The sequence below is a fragment of the Lithobates pipiens genome, unplaced genomic scaffold, assembly GCF_037356315.1.
Source record: "Lithobates pipiens isolate NorthernLeopardFrog02 unplaced genomic scaffold, aLitPip1_a1.2 Scaffold_10, whole genome shotgun sequence".
NCBI lineage: Eukaryota > Metazoa > Chordata > Amphibia > Anura > Ranidae > Lithobates > Lithobates pipiens.
In genome coordinates, this window is record NW_027507686.1 from 184,392,020 (window position 1) to 184,404,254 (window position 12,235).

Sequence of the window (12,235 nt, forward strand, 5' to 3'; positions counted from 1 at the left end):
AATGCACACTGGGTGTTTAGCCCTGCTGTGTGAGACTTTGGCATTTAAAGCAAAACTTCACCCAAAGGGGGAAGGTTCCACTCTTCCTCCTACTCCTCCGCTCCTCCTCTGTTATATTTGGAACATTTTTGTAGGGGGGATGGGGAACCTAGTTTTGACAGTTACCCACTCCCACCTCCGCTCATATCGCCTAGGTGAAAGCATTCTTAATTTACAGCGTTTGTTCACACCTGCCTAAAACTTTTTCACAGTAAAAAAAAAAAAATAAAAAAAAAAAGGTTGAAGCAGCAAAAAAGTCCATCTCCAGAGATATTAATTTTTCCGTGTCCACTGTACGCAACATTGTCAAGAAGTTTGCAACCCTTAGCACTGTAGCTAATCTCCCTGGACGTGGAAGAAATTGATCGAAGATTGTAACAAAGGATTGTTTGAATGGTGTATAAAGAACTGATCAACTTCCAGACAAATTCAAGCAGACCTTCAGGCACAGGGTACAACTGTGACAGCTCGCAGTATACGTCACCATCTGAATAAAAAGGGATGCTATGGTAAGAGACCCAGGAGGACCCACTGCTGACACAACCCTAAAAAAGCCATATTCACGTTTTCCAAAACGTACCTAAGGAAGTCTTAATCCTTTTTGGAGAATGTGCTGTGGACAGACTAAACAAAATTACAGCTTTTTGGTAAAGCCCATCATTCTACTGTTTTCAGAAAAAGAAGACCTTTAAAGAAAAGAATACAGTCCCTACAGTCAAACATGGTGGAGGTTCACTTATGTCTTGGGGTTGCTTTGCTGCTTCAGGCACTGCATGTCTTGACCATGTGCATGGCATTATGAAATTTGAAGACTACCAAAAAATTCTGAGTGCAATGTAGGGCCCAGTGTCAGAAAGTTGAGTCTTTGTTAATCATGGGGCTCTTACAGCAGGACAATGACCCAAAGCATGCGTCAAAAAGCACTCAGAAATGGTTTAAGACAAAGCTCTGGAGAGTACTAAACTGGCTAGCAATGAGTCCACATCTAAATCCCATAGAGCACCTGTGGAGGGATCTCAAAACAGCAGTTGGGAAAGGGAACCCTTCCGAGAGACCTGGAGCAGCTTGCACAAGAAGAGTTACCCAAAATTCCAGTAGAGAGATGGAAGAAACAAATTGATGGTTACTGGATGCTGCATTCATCTTTTCCTCGATCGTGACTAGTCTCCCAGGTTCTGCCACTGAAAAACATTCCCAGCCTTTTGGCAAACTCCAGGTGGGCTGCTGTGCCTTTTACTGAGGAGTGGCTTCTGTCTGTCCACTCTACCATACAGTCCTCATTGGTGGTGTGCTGCAGCAATGATTGTTCTTAATGGTTCTCCCCTCTCCACAGAGAAACGCTAGCGCTCTGTCAGAGTGACCATGGGGTTCTTGGTCACTTCCTTGACTAAGACATTTCTCCCCTGAACGCTCATTTTGCCGTGTGACCTGCTAAAGGAAGAGTCCTGTTGCTTCCAAACTTCTTCCCTTTACGGATGATGGAGGCCACTGTGCTCATTGGAATTTTCAATGCTGCAGAAATGTTTCTGTCCCCTTCTCCAGATCTGTGCCTTGATACAATCCTGTCTCTGAGGTCTACAGACAATTCCTTGGATGTCATGGCTTGGTTTGTGCTCTGACATGCACTGTTAAATGAGGGACCTTTTATATAGACAGGTGTGTACCTTCCCAAATCATGTCCATTCAACTGAATTTAGCACAGGTTGACTCCAATAAAGTTGTAGAAACATCTCAAGGATGCACCTGAGCTCAATTTTGAGTGTCATGGCAAAGGCTGTGAATACTTATGTACAGTATGTCACTAACGTGAGTACACCCCTCACATTTTTGTAAATATTTTATTATATCTCTTCCTGTGAAAACACTGAATAAATGACACTTTGCTACAGTGTAAAGTAGTGAGTGTACAACTTGTATAACAGTGTAAATGTGCCGTCCCCTCAAAAATAACGCAACACACAGCCATTACTGTCTAAACCGCTGGCAACAAAAGTGAGTACACCCCTAAGTGCAAAAAATGTCCAAATCTGGCCCAATTTGCCATTTTCCCTCCCTGGTGGCATGTGACTCATTAGTGTTACAAGGTCTCAGGTGTGAATGGAGGAGCAGGTGTGTTAAATTTGGTGTGATCGCTCTCACTCTCTTACTGGTCACTGGAAGTTCAACATGACACCTAATGGCAAAGAACTCTGAGGATCTGAAAAAAAGAATTGTTGCTCTAAATAAAGATGGCCTAGGCTATAAGAAGATTCCCAAGACCCTGAAACTGAGCTGCAGCACGGTGGCCAAGACCATGCAGTGGTTTAACAGGACAGGCTCCACTCAGAACAGGCCTCACCAAGGTCGATCAAAGAAGTTGAGTGCACGTGCTCAGCGTCATATCCAGAGGTTGTCTTTGTGAAATAGACATAGGAGTGCTGCCAGCATTGCTGCAAAGATTGAAGGGGTGGGGTCAGCCTGTCAGTGCTCAGACCATACACTGCATCAAATTGGTCTGCATGGCTGTTGTTCCAGAAGGAAGCCTCTTCTAAAGATGATGCACAAAAAAAGCATCCAAACAGTTTTCTCAAGACAAGCAAACTAAGGACATTTATTACTGCAACCATGTCCTGTGGTCTGATGAGACCAAGATAAACTTATTTGGTTCAGATAGTGTCAAGCGTGTGTGGTGGCAACCAAGTGTGGAGTACAAAGACAAGTTTGTCTTGACTACAGTCAAGCGTGGTGGTGGGAGTGTCATGGTCTGGGGCTGCATGAGTGTTGCCAGCAACATGTACTGTAACATACTGAAGCAGTGCATGATCCCCCTCCCTTCGGAGACTGAGCCAGAGGGCAGTATTCCAATACGATAACGACCCCAACACACCTCCAAGATGACCTCTGGCTTGCTAAAGAAGCAGAGGGTAAAGGTGATGTACTGGCCAAGCATGTCTCCAGACCTAAACCCTATTTGAGCATCTGTGGTACATCCTCAAATGGAAGACGGAGGAGCGCAAGGTCTCTAACATCCACCAGCTCAGTGATATCATCATGAAGGAGTGGAAGAGGACTCCAGTGGCAACCTGTGAAGCTCTGGTGAATTCCATGCCCAAGAGGGTTAAGGCAGTGCTGGAAAATAATGGTGGCTACACAAAATATTGACACTTTGGGCCCAATTTGGACTTTTTCACTTAGAGGTGTACTAACTTTTGTTGCCAGCGGTTTAGACATTAATGGCTGTGTGTTGTTATTTTGAGGGGACTCACTACAATACATTGTAACAAAGTGTAATTTCTTCAGTGTTGTCATATGAACAGATGGAATAAAATATTTACAAAAATGTTACGGGTCTCACTTTTGTGAGATACTGTACATGTGATTTTTTTTTTTTTTTTATTTTCGTTTTTTTTTTTTTTTTATTTTATTAAATTTGCAAAGATGTCAAACAAGCTTCTTTTACATTGTCATCATAGAGTATTGCTTGTAGAATTTTGAGGAAAATAATTAATTTCATTAATTTTGAAATAAGGGTGTAACCAAATGCGGAAAAAGTGAAGTGCTGTGAATACTGTCCGGATGCTCTGTGTGTGTGTGTGTGTGTGTGTGTGTGTGTATATTTATACAGTATATCTCGTTTTTTTTTTTCCTTAAAATTATCTATTAGGGGATCGATCCCTTAGAGGGAAATTCAACTCTTAATGGTAAAGTGTAAGTTAACCCCCCTATCGTTTTCAGCCAAGGAAGCTGCCATCTCTGCCTCTGTTTAATCTACAACATGATGCTGCACATGTGATCAGTTATGACACCAGCCATTGGATGGTTTGACAGTATGGTTGAGAGCACATCCAATGGGGGAGTGTTACATTTCCGACACGTGCCGGAAATGAAACTGTTTTATGGATGGGTTTACTTCCGCTTAAAGTAAGTCATTGTAGACCCATTCTCCCAATGTGGAAGCTTAGTGATCCAATATAGAGCTTTGTAGTAGGACCAGAAGTTCCACAGCTTACCAGTCGAGCTCCTGTGTTTAGTGCTAGAACCCTCTAAACACCTATGGTATACTCCTTATAATTCAATATATGCACTGTGGGTGAGGCAGTCAATGTCCATTTCAAATGGTATTAAGAGGAAGTAGAAGAAGCTTCTGCTCATCTCAGTGTCGATCAAACAAGAAGTGGTGCTTGCTGCCTCCCACTTCTCACATTTCCATTTTATATATAAGAGTTTACCATTTCAGAAAAATGTCTGAACGCTCACAAATCGTAGCCTATTTACATGGGGGGGGGGGGGCGGAGTCAGTGCATCAGTATGTCTTTTTGGGTATGTGTTTGCACATCTAGATTCTTGCTGGAGAGCATCTGTGAAAAGCAATTTTCAAGTCTTGCCACAGATTCTCAATTGGATTTAGATCTGGACTTTGACTGGGCCATTCTAACACATGAAATATGCTTTGATATAAACCATTCCATTGTAGCGCTAACTATGTTTAGGGTTGTTGTCCTCCTCGAAGGTGAACCTTCACCCAGTCTCAAGTCTTTTGCAGACTCTAACAGGTTTTCTTCTAAGATTGCCCTGTATTTGTGTCTATCCATCGTCCCATCAACACTGACCAGCTTCCCTGTCCCTTCTGAAGAAGAGCATCCCCACAACATGATGCTGCCACCACCACGTTTCATGGTGCGTATGGTGTGTTCAGGGTGATATGTAGTGTTCGTTTTCTGCCACACATAGCATTTTGCTTTTAGACCAAAAAGTTCAATTTCAGCCCCATCTGACCAGAGCACCTTATTCCACATGTTTGCTGTGTCCCTCACATGGCTTCTAGCAAACGGGACTTCTTTTGGCTTTCTTTCAACAATGGCTTTCTTCTTGCCACTCTTCAGTAAAGGTCAGATTTGTGGAGTGCATGACTAATAGTTGTCCTGTGGACAGATTCTCCCACCTGAGCTGTGGATCTCTGCAGCTCCTCCAGAGTTGCCATGGGCCTCTTGGCTGCTTCTCTGATTAAAGTGGTTGTAAACCCTTACAGAGCACTTTGACCTACAGATTAAGGCTTACCAGTAGGTGCAAGAAATATCTCCTAAACCTACACGGTTTAGGAGATATTTGCAAAAGACAGGCATCGCTGTCTACAGCGCATGCGCCGTAGACAGCAGCGCGTAGGCACACTGAGCGTGCCATTGCTAATGGCAATCATGCTGTTAGCAGCGGCTCCCACACGCATGCGTGGGAGTGACGTCATCGGAAGATGGATTGAACAGTGCTTTGTGACATGTTCAAAGCTTGGGATTTTTTTTTTTATTTTTTTTTTTTATAACCTAACCCTGCTTTACGTTTCTCCACTACTTTATGCCTGACCTGTCTAGTGTTTTCCTTGGCCTTCATGATGCTGTTTGTTCACTAAGGTTCTCCAACAAACCTCTGAGGGATTCACAGAACAGCTGTGTTTAAATTACACATTGGTGTACTCTATTTACTAATTAGGTGAGTTCTGAAGGCAACTGGTTCCACTAGATTTTAATGAGGGGTATCAGAGTAAAGGGGGCTGAATACAAATGCATGCTACACTTTTCACATATTTATTTGTAAAAAAAACAAAACTATTTATCATTTTCCTTCCACTTCAAAATTCTGTGCCACTTTGTGTTGGTCTATCACATAAAAGCCCAATAAAATACATTTATGTTTTTGGTTGTAACATGATAAAATGTGGAAAATTTCAAGGGATATGAATACTTTTTCAAGACACTGTAGGATGTTGCCGCTGTCAAGAAGCATCCACTTTAGTATGAATATTTTTTCAAGGCACTGTGTTTCTATCGGAAGGTGTCGTGGCAATTTTTATATTTTCCTCTATATAGGGGGTTGGAAGTCAAAGTTAAGTTCTTGTCATTTTTTTTATTTTTTTATAGAGTGGATGTAAAATAAAACCCTGAGACACATACCTACCTGATTAAGGCTCCATGCACACTGGAGCTCATAATCTGCAGTTTATTGGAGTTTGGGCGTTTTTTTTTAAAGCCCATAAACTCCACTCTGTGTTAGCCTATGTGGCCATGCACACATGGACGTTTTTTAGCTTTAATGAGCAGTGGAGTTTATGGGCTTTTTACTGAACGCCAGAAAATCGCATTCAAAGTGCTGTTTTTCACCGCCAAAAACGACAATAAACACGCGTTAATTGGTGTTCGGCGTTCTATTTTTTCAATGCATTGTGGGAATTTGGAATGCACTGTGGGATTTTTGGAGTGTCCTCTGTGTATTTTTATTGAAAACGCCCATAAATGCTAATGCTAATAAACGCTAGTACAAAACGCTGTTAAAAGCACGTTTTTCAACCAGCATTTTCTGCCAGCAATCTGGCGTCCAGAAAAAGCTTTTTTGAGCTTCAGTGTGCATGGAGCCTTAGAGCTTCAGTTTTTATTTTCCAGGGTTTTTTTTTTTATTGCAAACATTTAAAAAAAATAGTCAACAAATACAATAAAAGGCCAAATGAAAACCAACATTAGCGGTGTATTTTTCTCTTAGAAATCTACAAAGGTTTTTACCTCTTTTACTTTGCAATACAATAAATAGGAAGATACTTATCTTTTTTTTTTTTTATAAATAAAGCATAATGTTTATAAAATGCAGGCAGAACAAAAAGGCGGAAACAAATCAATACATCTCGGCAATAAATTTACCAAAGCTGTATCCCTTTACATACTCTAAGTAAAGAAAAATACCTCAACTGTACACGAAAGGCCGCGCTTATGGAACAGGTCACAGTCTCACAGGGGTATATGTGAGTACCTATATCACCCCCTGCCTCTATTGATAATATGTTACTGGTTGCAATTTTTATGGGGTATGGCAGTGTAGACAATACATATATAAAAGTTAAACCTATTTGTATTAGTCACTATGAGGTTGCTGCCTCCCTACGAACACAATCTGAAACCCAGGTTATGTTTAAAGTAGAATAGTTTTTTTGTAGCCCGTTTCCCTTTCTCTCAAGTGGTCAGTTATTGAGAATACTACACCATGAGTAGACTTTTTCTTTCTTGAGGACCTATTGGCGGATAACAAAGCCTCCTTCGTTCATCATTTCCAACCAACCTTGGGGAAGATCAGCTGAAGACAGAGCTAATTAGAAGAATCCTCAACCTAGTGGAGCACAGATTACAGGCAATATACCCCCTAGGGGGTGCGTGGATTCGGTGAGTGGGGACCCTTGAGGGGGAACGAGCACGGAAGTCACCAATAAGCAGGCTTAATCACAAAAGTCACCTTCCTGTTATTTGAAAAGGAATAATCGCATGGTTGAAAGCACATTTATGAGACTTTTTGTGGACCTTATATGAATAGATATATAAACCTATTGATACGTTTTGGATTCTATTTACACTTTTTTTCAGGTTTTTGCACACTCGCAAGGGGGTTAGGAATTACCCCGCACATTTATTATTTATTTTTATTTTTATTATTATTATTTTTTTCTAGCTTTTTGACTTTTTTCTTTATTGTTTGTATTTTTCATGGTTTTGGTGGGTTTTATTTCTTCATTGTAATATATTTTTTCACCCACGGGGAGTATAGTGGTAATATATATTGTGCATAGGTATAGGAATTGCACAGGAATTGCACAAACGCAGTGCGATTATAAGTGTAACTTTTTCCCCCGAATAGGGGTTTTGTATATTGTGTGTGGTAGTCGGCTATGTAGTATAGTAATATATATTTTTATATATATTTTTTGAGATCACAAGAATTACTATCACAAAAAATATAGTTTGAATATTGTTTGGGATCTTTGGATTTTATATGTGGTTGTGGGGGCCTTTTAGGGTTTAACACATTTTTCTTTATCCCTTTGGGATTTTGATTGAGTGTTCGTTCACGTTAGTAAGGATCTGTGTGCACTTACCCTTTTTAGGGTAAGGAATATAACAGATTTGTAGTGGCACTTGGTTAAATTTGGAAACAATAGAAAGAATTAGTTGGATATAAATATATAACAATAGGTCTGAGGTAGCGCCATCAGCCCATTATTATCATTTAAAGAAAAATACCTGTTGATGTGCCAGAAATCTAGTGAGCTGCCAACTTTCAGTTATGGGATGATATTTTCTCAGTTTTGTCTTCTGAACAATCCCCCCCATATCTCCATAATATTGGGGGGGGGGGGGGGGGGAATTGTATAGTCCAATAGAGAAGAACTTGGGTAACTCTAACAACTCTTCAGGATTACAGAGCAGTAGAGACCATGTTGTCCGCAAACTAGAGGAAGTTGGGTACATCAGGTCATTTTCTGCAGTTTTTATTTAGAGACAAAACATGTGAAAAGGTGCACATACTGCCAAGATTATTACTGCATATTTTTTGGTGCATTTTCAGTTTTGCAGAAACGCACTACAGTCCATTTAACATGGTTTCCAATGGATGTAGTTCACATCTATGCATTTTATGGAAAGGACCAGGGACTTTTTTTTTTTTCTAGTTTTTGGTTCCATAGACTTCAATGGTTCCAAAATGTGTATTAAAAAACGCAAAATGCACCTGGAATATGCAAACTGCATAGGTGTGAACCAGGCATTTAGTGCCCATGTATGCACTTTAAATCTATTCTCCAGCATAGTCTGATTTAACAACTCAGGCATATACTTTGTGCCCATTTTGTTTTTTAGCTTGAGCTTACAAGAGAAAATTAGGCTCTGTTTTGTTGGCTCCAAAACCTGCTGCGGCTGTTTGTTTCCTGCTATAATGTGGCCTCTAGTCGCTGCATTGTGAGCAGGGGAGGAAAACTGACAAGTGAATATATACTCGGTGGAAGTAAACAATGCCTCTAGCTTGGTAGTCAGTGTAAGTAGAAAAATGACATAGCACCTGTGGTCAGCAGGGGGAGGAATAACAGTAAAAGTGTCTCATTGGTGTCAGTGGGAGGAATAATGTCCCATCGTTAGTGTCAGGAGGAATTATACTACACTGTTGGTGTCAGTGGTAGAAATAATGTCCCATCATTGGTGTCAATACGAGGAATAGTGCCCCTTTTTTGGTGTCATCGGGAGGAATGGTGCCACTTTGTTGGCGTCAGTGGGAGGAATAGTGCACCATTGTTTATATGAGTGGGAGGAATTATGCTGCACTTTTGATGCCAGGAAGGATTTGAAGCCAGGAATGATTTGTACCCCGTAGTTGGTGTCAGTGGAAGGAACAGGACCCCGAGGGCTGGGTAAAAGCAAACAAAAGCCTGCTGGCCAAATTAGAGACAACTGTTTTAGAGGAACATGGAAGGTTTTCAGATGTCTCATCTTTGGAGATCCAGGATTAGATTCCAGAAACGACCACAATGCCTTTTGCCATGTTTTGCAAGGAAAAAAAGTGGGAGAAGAAATTGGATCAGTGTGCATTTGGAAAGTTAGAGGTACCAAAGGTGATTGTAGTGTACAACCAGGTTCCTTGTAAAAGAAAACCTCTACATATATTTTAACAAACTAATTGTTCTTATAGGTAAGGTCTTTAATGTAGTTAGTATTCCTTTTCTTTTATCATCATTATAGACATGATAAATTTGTGGAAAGTGTCTAGAGTGGAATACATGAAATAAGGAGGTTTTTAAAGTGATAATAAAGGCTTGATTTTTTATTTTTTATTAAAATAAACATGTCATACTTGCCAGCTTTATGCAATAGCTTTGCACAGAGCAGCCCCGATCCACGTCTTTTCCTGTTCCGCACTGGCGATCCTGGTTCACTGTCCCCTGCCGAGTGTCCCCATAGTAAGCCACTTGCTCTGTTGGCATTCATACACGCTTGCTTCCAAGCCCACAATCCCTCCTCATTGGCTGTGTTTGGCAGGAGTCAATGTGGAGGGAGAGAGCCAATAGAGCTGCTGCTCTCATGCACATCACTGGATCACGATCAGGCTCTGGTAAGTATAAGGGGATCTGGGGAGGGGGTGAGAGCTAAATGCAGACGTTTTGTTTACCCTAATGCAGAGAATATATTAAGATTAAAGACCTTTCACCTTTAGAACCATTTTAACAGACTAGTCTCTTGGAGAAAATTATCTCTGAAAGGCTGATTTACTGTTAGAATACCTTGCTTTTCTAATGTGGCTAATTAAATCCCTAAATCTTATGAGAAACCGTATGAGAAAGAAGCAGTTTTTCAAAATACATGAAATATTAATCAACACAAACATAACTCAACTGTCTTCCCAAGTTTACCACATCTTGATAATGTACATTCATGATGTTCTCCTGGGCATACTTTGTAAAAGTCATGATAACAATCAATAAATTGGCCATAGGAATAGTTGTTTTAAATGGGCTAAAAGTATCTATTTGAATAAAAGGTTCACACTGAAAAGCAGCCTGGGGATGCCTTGCTCCACAATGGAATGATGTAGAGTGAGGTCCAGCTTGGGTGCTCCAAATTCCTGATCTCTCACCGGTGGACAGTATAGTGCTTGTAATTTCTCTTGGTTCACTTTTTCATCCAGACATTAATGTAGTGCTCGATTAATCTCTTATATTAGTAATTTGAGTGATTTTTTTACCCCTTTTTTCTTACCTGAGTATAATGTAGGGAATTCTCAAACCTCTGTAGGCTCCTTGCATAGTCAGTGTTCCGACATTCCTCAAAGCCACCGGTTGCTTTGGCCGTTTGAATGTGATTGGAGGTACAAAAGAGGAGGGCATAGTAAGCAGACCCAGTCATACCATATGTGAGGACCTCTATTAACCTAGCTGTGGTGGATTAAAGTAAATTGAATGGCAGTTGTAGTGTTTGCTGAATAGCATTAGGAACTGGTTGGTTTTATTTGTTGCCAAGAATTGCCTTTCCAAGCTCTGACAACCAAAACATTTGTTGCCAATACCAGTGTCAGTTGCACATACCAAGTTACTTATAGCTAGGATAAACGTCACCTTGTCAGATGATGCCTTAGGAGCAAAAATGATTATTATTTTCTTTGTAAATACAGACACCATGTGATTGATTTACTAAATGCAAATAGGCTGTTCACTTTACAAGGAAATTTTTCCACAGAGCACAGTGAATGTGGTGACATTTCACGTTGCAAAGAATACCCAATCATGTGCAAGGAAAAAAACTAAAAGTTAAAAATGTTCTGATTGCACATGATTAGACGATGGAAGTCAGCAGAGCTTCCCCTCATACACTAAGCCCTGGGGATAATTCACTTGCAAAGTGAAACAGCCTATATATACAGTATCTCACAAAAGTGAGTACACCCCTCACATTTTTGTAAATATTTTATTATATCTTTTCATGTGACAACACTGATGAAATTACACTTTGTTATAATGTAGTGAGTGTACAGCTTGTATAACAGTGTAAATTTGTTGTCCCCTCAAAATAACTCAACACACAACCACAACCGCTGACAACAAAAGCGAGTACACCCCTAAGTGAAAATGTCCAAATTGGTCCCAATTAGCCATTTTCCCCTCCCGCTGTCATGTGATTCATTCATTTTACATGGTCTCAGGTGTGAATGGAGACCAGGGTGTCAAATTTGGTGTTGTTGCTCTCACTCTCTCATACTGATCACTGGAAGTTTAACATGGCACCTCATTGGCAAAGAACTCTGAGGGTCTGATAAAAAAAGAATTGTTGCTCTACATAAAGATGGCCTAGGCAAGTGATGGCGAACCTTGGCACCCCAGATGTTTTGGAACTACATTCCCCATGATGCATGACCATCATGGAAAATGTAATTCCAAAACATCTGGGGTGCTAAGGTGCGCCATCACTGGCCTAAGCTATAAGTAGATTGCCAAGACCCTGAAACTGAGCTTCACCATGGTGGCCAAGACCATACAATGGTTTAACAGGACAGGTTCTACTCAGAACAGGCCTCGCCATGGTCGACCAAAGAAGTTGAATGCATGTGCTCAGCGTCATAGCCAGAGGTTGTCTTTGGGAAATAGATGTAGGAGTGCTGCCAGCATTGCTGCAGAGGTTGAAGGGGTGGGGGGCATCAGCCTGTGAGCACTCAGACCATACGCCATACACTGTATCAAATTGGTCTGCATATCTGTCGTCCCAGAAGGAAGCCTCTTCTAAAGATGATGCACAAGAAAGCCAGCAAACAGTTTGCTGAAGGCAAGCAGACTAAGAACATGGATTACTGGAACCATGTCCTGTGGTCTGATGAGACCAAGAAAAACGTATTTGGTTCAGATGGTGTTAAGGGTGCGTGGCGGCAACCA